A 7,877-nucleotide genomic window follows, 5' to 3' on the forward strand; every position below is an offset into this window, starting at 1 on the left:
GTCGAGGTCGTCGCTCCGGGCAAGGTCTTTATGACCCATGGCTGGGGCGAGATCGCCCAGGTGTGTCGGATAGGGGGCGCCCTCATGATCCACCTCGAATGCGATGGCGCCTCCCTAATGTTCTTCAAGGTCTTTGACGCGGAAGGACGCCGGCTGGAATGCTGCCCCGAGAAAGGTGGCCAGGGCATCACCATGGCGAGGACCAGGCCCGCCAACCGCTTCCCCGGCAGCTCCTCTGGCAGCAGCGGAGGAGCCATAGGGTCCAGCGACTCCGCCGAGCTTCACGCGACTCCGGAGACGAGCGACGACAGCTATGAGCCCCTGAGCTCTCGTCGCTCCCGGAGCAGGGCAGCTGCATCAGGCCGCCGACGCCACTGATCTGGATGGGGTTGGCGCCGGTGCCTGAAGGCCTATTGTTGATGATGGTTTCTCCTGCGGAGGTGCGTGAAGCTAGCGCTTCCTAGGATTAGCACCTTTTGTTCCCTGCGAGGAATCGAAGTACCACCCCGCAGGGTATGCAAGGCGCTGGCCATGTCTTTTGTAAATATTATATCCCTAGTATGAATCGATGCGAGATGCTTGTCCTGTCCAGGCTCAGCTCCCCCTTTCTTCCCTCACGAGGTTCTACTACTCTACATTGACAGGTCCCGGTCCACAGGTAGGCTTCAGCCATCGCTGGTATGCCAGGTCGCGATGCCGTGGTCAAGGCCAGGAGGTGAGCGGCCCGAGGTCCAGTAAGAGTCCCTGAATCGCGATGCTCAGGAGGTCCCCTTTAGCGCTCAAGCAGCCTCCGCTAGGCAAGAAAGGCAGGCAACGTTGCTGTGACAGAGCTGCACTAGGCGAGGGTTTAGCGCCGAGACGAATCAGTTTTTCACGTGACTTATCTCATAGGTTTGGAGTGGCCTCCGGTGAAGTGCCGGGCCTGCATGGCGGCAGATGAGGTGTGGCTGGGTTAGGTCCTCGCGAGCTTCTTCCCTCTCCCCCACACTTTCCTTAATGCTCTACGTCCTCAGGTCTCGTCCCTCGAGCGAGCTCAGCCGCCGCTGGTATAACAGGTCGCGATGCCGTGGGTCAAGGACAGGGGGTGAGGGCTGGAGAGCCAGTAAGAGCCCATGAGTCACGATGCTCAGGCGCCCCCCTTTTAACGCGCAAACGGATCGTGCCGGAGAGAAGGAGAGAAGGCTCGCGATGCCCCCAGCGTTACTCCTGGAATGGGTCCTGCATATCAACCACGAGGGGAAACAAGGTTTGTCGTTATGGTTGCCAGCCAACCATTGGTCGCTCTGAGGGAGTGAGTGGGGAACTGAGGGCCTGGTGAGGTGGCGCCTCGCGGGGCTGCCATGGCCAGAGCTGAGCCACTCAGATTTTTCGGCATTGCAGGGACGGACCCGTGCGCCAGCTCCGTGCCAGAGCGAGCGTCTCCAAAGGTACGTGTCAATCGAGCAGGTGACTTAGTCAAGCAGGTTAAGCATGAAGGAGCAAATCCATTTAGATAGATGCAGAAAAAGGAAAACGCCGCTGGGTCAGGCCCGAGCAGATTGGGGATAATGCAGCCCGAGGGGTGCCCCCAACAAGGTAGGTAAAGAGCATAAGAAAAACGGATACATGCCGTAGGGACGGACCCATGCGACCTGGGAATGATGCAGCCCTGCGGGTGCTCCCAGCTGAAAATGGAACTTTGAAAGATGTCACCTGATACCGTCGGGGATGAAGTGCTGCTGAAGTAGTGGATGACGCGCGGTGAGGGAGCCGACCCTCACAGCCTTTGGAGCCCTGAGCCTCGGGAGGCTCCAGGGGTCTGGGCGGCTCCTGAAGGTCCATCTCCATCTCCTCCAGGAACGTGCGGTACCTTGCCACCTAAGCTTCCAGGATGCTCCTCATCGGGTGCTGGCGGGCAGCAGCCACGTTCGGCAGGCCGAAGGGCATGCGAACGTAGCTGTGAGGTGAACCCTCACAATGCCCCACGCGCGAAGGCCAGAGGCGGTCCTGAGACGCGGCTCGGTTGAGTCATGGTACGTCGATGCAGATGCGCAACCCACCATCCTCGTCGGGATGTGGGGCTACGGCGGGTAGGCGGTGGGTGCTGCGCATGCCTCTTGACTCCTGTAGCTCCTGAATGGTCCGCGCGATGAACTCCTAAGGGTTTGGCCCTCCTTGCCTCATGCCTTCCTGAGGGAAACGTGCCTTGAAGCACGCCTCCAAGTGGTGCCCGAGCACCTCCCTCGTGACCTTGGCAAAGTCAGTGGCTCTCCGAGACAGAGCCCATGAGCCAAGCCCGAGGAGAGTGCCGGGCGCGCCTTCCTATGCGACAGAGGGTGGAGCCCCTTAAACGGGTGTGGATGCTGACGCAACGCCTCCGGAGGTTCCTGCCTTGTGAGTGTTTGAGCTAGGTGAAGCCTTCTTCTTCTTAGGGACCGCCTCTGGAAGCCTCCCGCTCCTGTGATCTGGGTCTTCGATTGCCGCGGCTTGGAAGGCACGCTCAAGAGAACACACTGCATCCCTTTCCTCACAAGGCACTATGATGATTCCACCGCTTCCTGGTATCTTGAGGACATTGTAGCCGTGATGAGTCACTGCCATGAACTTGGCCAGAGCCGGGTACCCGAGGATGGCATTGTATGGCAGGCGAATATGGGCGACATCGAAGTCAATGAGCTCCGTGCGGTAGTTGTTGCGCTGCCCAAAGGTGACAGGAAGGCGAACTTGCCCTATCGGGACGGTGGAACCATTAGTGACTCCTAAGAAAGGCTTGGTTGGCAGAAGCTGATCATATGGCACTTGGAGATTGTTGAATGTCTCGACGGACAGGACATTGAGTCTAGCTCCGCCATCGTTGAGTGTCCTGGTGACTTGCACATTGCTGATGACTGGGGAACAAAGCATCGGGAGGACTCCGGCCGTTGCTGCACACTTGAGCTGATCCGCTGAGCTGAACGTGATAGCACACGCAGACCACCTGAGAGGGCGCATGGCCTCAATCTTGGGGAGGACTGTATTCACCTCGCGAGTAAATTGCTTGACGATGCGCTGAGAGGCTGGGGCCTGAGCACCGCCCAGGATGCAAGCGATTGCACGCGGCTCTTGGAAGCCCCCTCGTCCTGGTGATGGTCTTCATTCCTTCTTGGCGGCGGTGGTAGAGGAGGGAGGCCAGCGTGTCCTTGAGGGCGGTCCTCACGAGGCTGATCCTTCCAACCTCCCTCGCGAGGCTTGTCTTGCCAGCGGTCCTCGCGAGGTCGGTCACGCCACCCTTGGCGAGGGCCACGGTCTTCCCATCGTCCTCCACCTCTTCCTCCTCCTCGGCCATAGCCCCGGTCATTGCGGTCGGGACGTCGGCCTATGCGGCCATCTCGCACAGCCCTGAGCTCTTGACATTCATTGGTGTTGTGGGTGTGGAGGTCGTGGTACACGCAGTATCGGCTGCCCTTGGATGACTCAGGTTGATCCCTGCCTCGCTTGGTGTCTAGCTCTGCCGGGAGCATGGCAGCCCCCTTGTGCTTCACATCCTTGACCTTGGGCTTCTTCTCTTCTGGGTCGGTAGCCGGAAGCTCGAGGAGGGAGAGGCGCCCCTCCTCAGCCCTGGTGCACTTGGTCGCCAAGTCGAACAGCTCCAGTGATCTGCATAGGTCTTCATGGATTGCTAGATCCTCTTTCATCTTGATGTCATGCACGCCATCAAAGAAGGCTGAGATGATGGCCTCCTTAGTCACCCTGGGGATCTTGAGGCAGGCGTTGTTGAAGCTCTGGATGTACTTCTGCAGGGTCTCTCCTGGCTGTTGCTTGATGTGGCGCAGGTCACTCATGGCCGGTGGCTGGTCGCCAGTACCTTGGAAGTTGGCGATGCAACGGGTGCGCATCTCGTCCCTGGAAGAGATCGTGCCGGGAGCCAGGTTCAGGAGCCAGGTGCGGGCACCGTCCTTGAGCGCCATGGGAAACCAATTCGCCATCACCTTTTTGGCCCCGTTGGCAGCCTCGATGCCCAGCTCATAGAGTTGGAGGAACTCCGCGGGGTCGGCAGTTCCGTCGTAGCGAGGAGGCAGGTCCGGCTTGAACTTGCCGGGCCATATGATGCTACGCAGCTCGGCGGTGAAGGCGCGGCAGCCTGCAGTGACCACCGGAGCTCTCTGCTGATGTGGGGCTTGCTCCTGGGGATTCTCGCGCACCGCTGCCTGGAGCAGCGTGGGGTCTTGACGTGGCGGCGCAGGCATGCGGTCACGGCGCTCCTGTGCCGGGAGCACACGAGCACCTTCTTGGGGACGAGGGATCTCTTGGCAGCTCCTTTCTTGTCGTGCAGGCGCCGGGAATGGAGGGTCTCGTCCTGGGGCCGCACGCCTTGGGGCCAGGGCGCCTTCTTGGGGAGGAGGTGGCGGAGGAACCTCCTGATCCTCGCCTCCCGCGCAGGATGGAGGGCGAGGCAGCGAGAGGGACAGTGCAGGGGATCCCCCTGCGGTGCTGACGGGCCTGGCGATGCGGGCGAGCCAGTCCTCGTAGAGGTCATCGATAGGATGGTAGTGCAGGAGCTCACGCGCCAGGAGCAGCACCGCATGCGCGTCCGTGGGGGCGCGACGGGCGTGGGACGATGAACCGGCTGGGGTCAGCGACGGGGTGGCGGTGCGGCCATCGCGCCACACCGAAGGATGCAGGAAAGAGGACTGGTGCTCATTCCCCATCGAGCCGGTGGCGGCGTTGGCTGCAGGCGACGGGGAACGATGAGGGCGACCGCCGAGGGGCGCCATCTGGGCAACGAGGGTGGCGAGAGCAGCCCGACGCTTGGTGCGAGATCGACGAGCGTCAGCCATGGACACGGCGGAAGATCACGCATGACTAACGGAAGAAAGATTCTGGCGCACCCCTACCAGGCGCGCCAAATGTCGGATTTCGGGTTCCGGCAGACCCTTGATGTTCGAACACTGGGGTGCGCACGAAGATCTTTCCCCTACCAGCTCACGTGGCGAAGTCTCGCAAGGATCTAAGCAAGAAAGATGAACACACAAGGGACACGAGATTTATACTTGTTCAGGCCACCATTGTGGTGTAATACCCTACTCCAGTGTGTGGTGTGGTGGATTGCCTCAGGTGTCAGCGTTCTGGGAATGGGGGTACCCAGACTTGCCTGCCTGCGGCCTGCGGGGTGGCTCAAGGAGTGGCCCAGTACGGCCCATCTTCATCAACACATGCTCAAGACCCTCGCGAGGGGCCAAGCCTCGCGGGGCGGACGACAGGAGGCTTCCTCACGCACGGCCTCGTTAGGCTGGCTCGCGAGGAGGCAGAGAGATCAAGGCGGGGTACCTCACGAGGTGCCCGTGACGCAAGCCATGACGACCAAGGCCAGGCGGGCGCCGGCCTGCACAGAGTCCTTGTTTCCCCTTTGGTGCAAAGGGGGCAAGCGCAGGCAAGGGTATCAAGCAAAGGCAACCATTTCGGTGCAACAAGACCAAGACGAGCAGGACGGCAGACCGAAGGTCATCGTGGAGCCCAAGCCAGCGTCATCGTCAGTGTCTTTGGCAGGCGAGGACCAACTTTAGTGAGGATAAGTGTACTAGATGTTCCCCTTCAAAATGGTCAATTGTTGGCGCCCTTCCCACTCAATATTTGGGAAGATGCCCGGGGCCTTCGCCTATAAATAGGACTAGCCACCCACAGGGAAGGAGGAGGAAATCCGCATCTGAGAGAGAGAGAGAGAGAGAGAGGCGGCTGAACTCCCCCTAGCAGTTCATCGCACCAGCCAAGAAGAGACCCTCGCGAGGTTGTTCTTCCCTTGTACTATTCCACATCAGCCCCAGAGGCAATCCACCACACCACTAACTGGAGTAGGGTATTACACCACAATGGTGGCCTAAACCAGTATAAATCTCGTGTCCCTTGTATTGTTCTTTGTGTAGTTTAGATCCTGGCGAGGCGGTGAGACATGGGTAGGCTGGAGGTGTGATCTCCGCGTGCACCCAAGTGTTCGAACCTCAAGGGTCTGCCGGAACCCGAAATCCGACATCAGGGGCTGATGATGAATAGTACAAAGGGAGAACAGCCTCGCGAGGGGCTGTTCTTGAGCTGGTGCAATGAACTTCTAGGGTGAGTTCGGTCTCCTCTATCTCTGCTCGATCTGTTCTCTCGATGTCTCTAGATGTCTCTACCCTGTGGGTGGGTAGTCCTATTTATAGAGGGAGGACCTAGGCCTCTTCCCAAATAATGAGCGGGAAGGGCGCCAACAAATGGCCATTTTGAAGGGGAACATCTGGTACACTTATCCTGACTAAAGTTGGTCTTCGGCTGCCAAAGGGTCTGACGATGACGCGGTCCTGGGCTCCAGATGACCCCCATCCTGCCGTTCTGCTGGTCTTGGTCCTCTCTCACCGAAACGGTAACCTTTGCCTGATGCCTTGGCCTGTGCTTGCCCCCTTTGCACCAAAGGGGAAACAAGGACACTGCGCAGGCTGGCGCCCGCCTGGCGCCCGCCTGGTCTCGATCGTCATGGCTTGCGTCATGGGCTCCTCGCGAGGTACCCTGCCTTGATCTCTCCGCCTCCTCGCGAACCCGCCTGAGGAGGCTGCTCCTGAGGAAGCTTCTTGTTGTCCGCCCCGCGAGGCTTGGCCCCTCGCGAGGGTCTTGAGCTTGAGCTGATGAAGCTGGGCTGCGTTGGGCCCCCACTTGAGCCACTCCACAGGCCGCAGGCAGGCAAGTCTGGGGACCCCCGTTCCCAGAACGCCGACAGATATGGGCAGAATCATGGTGATCCAAGTATACCACTGGAATGATTGGAAGATTTCGGTTAAAATCGATATAAATATCATCGAAAACGGATGCATGCAGCTCAAACGGTGAGCAAAACAATATGCAATGTAAAACTGACAATAACATCATCATGCCATATTTAGGGCAAGTTTACGACGTGACACATTAGTATTACATGGTAACAAAGGTATGACATGAATGTACTGGTAATGCATAACAAAACATGTTTACTGATCATGTTGAAAATTGTTATAGATCAGTGGGAACCAATAAGACAATAAGGCAAGTTTTATTACTGGCAGTTTCAGACTTGGAAGATTTCAACAAGTAGAACACAACAATATTATCTTAGCATGTTAACAAACTTGTGGCAGTCACCTCAGTACATGTGACAATATGAAATAAATTCTAGTAGTAATATGGCATCATTATGCTCCCATTCATGTGCAAAGAATTCTCTTATGATGATTGCAAAAATTCACACAAAAATAACAAAACAACAAGTTGTGTAAATATGAGATGCTCCAAAACTTGCTCAAATGACAAAACTAATGGCACAAATGGATTAGTTAGAGTCTTCTAGCCCAAAATGATATATCTTATGTATATGTTGCTATAGGAAAATTCTCAGAAATACCGTAAGTCATATACTGCCTCATATCGAACTACACAGAAAAGGAAACATCCACAAATGGAAGGATCAGAAATGGTCATGGCTAGATTAGGTCACTGGGGACTTTCCAGAAATACAAATCGTTGGGTTATTTAAAAAAATAAAAAAGTGGGTTTGTGGGTGTATGACAGTGGGTCTATGTTTGGGAAGCAGGGGCGCAACCAGTGCGCTGCTATTGCGCTTGTGGCAAGAAAGGGGTGCTAGGCCTCTTGGCCTAGTTCAAAGCAAGGGCTGGTTGGTCATGCCTGAGGGAGAGAAGAGAGATCATGCTGCCAGCGAGTGCGACGGCGACCACCGGAGCAGAGGTTCACCGGAGGGGGTGCAGAAATTGAAGGTGGAGCCGGGGTGTGCAAGCGGAGTGGCTTTGGAGGTCGCACGCATGGGGTGCTCGAACGCGAGCTCAAGCTCGTGTCGGGTACGCAAGGTCAGGCAAGCCAAGGCAGGCAGGGAGTGTGCGCATGGCTGCTGCACTGCGGGG

This window comes from Triticum dicoccoides, chromosome 4B (genome assembly GCF_002162155.2).
Source record: "Triticum dicoccoides isolate Atlit2015 ecotype Zavitan chromosome 4B, WEW_v2.0, whole genome shotgun sequence".
Taxonomy (NCBI): domain Eukaryota; kingdom Viridiplantae; phylum Streptophyta; class Magnoliopsida; order Poales; family Poaceae; genus Triticum; species Triticum dicoccoides.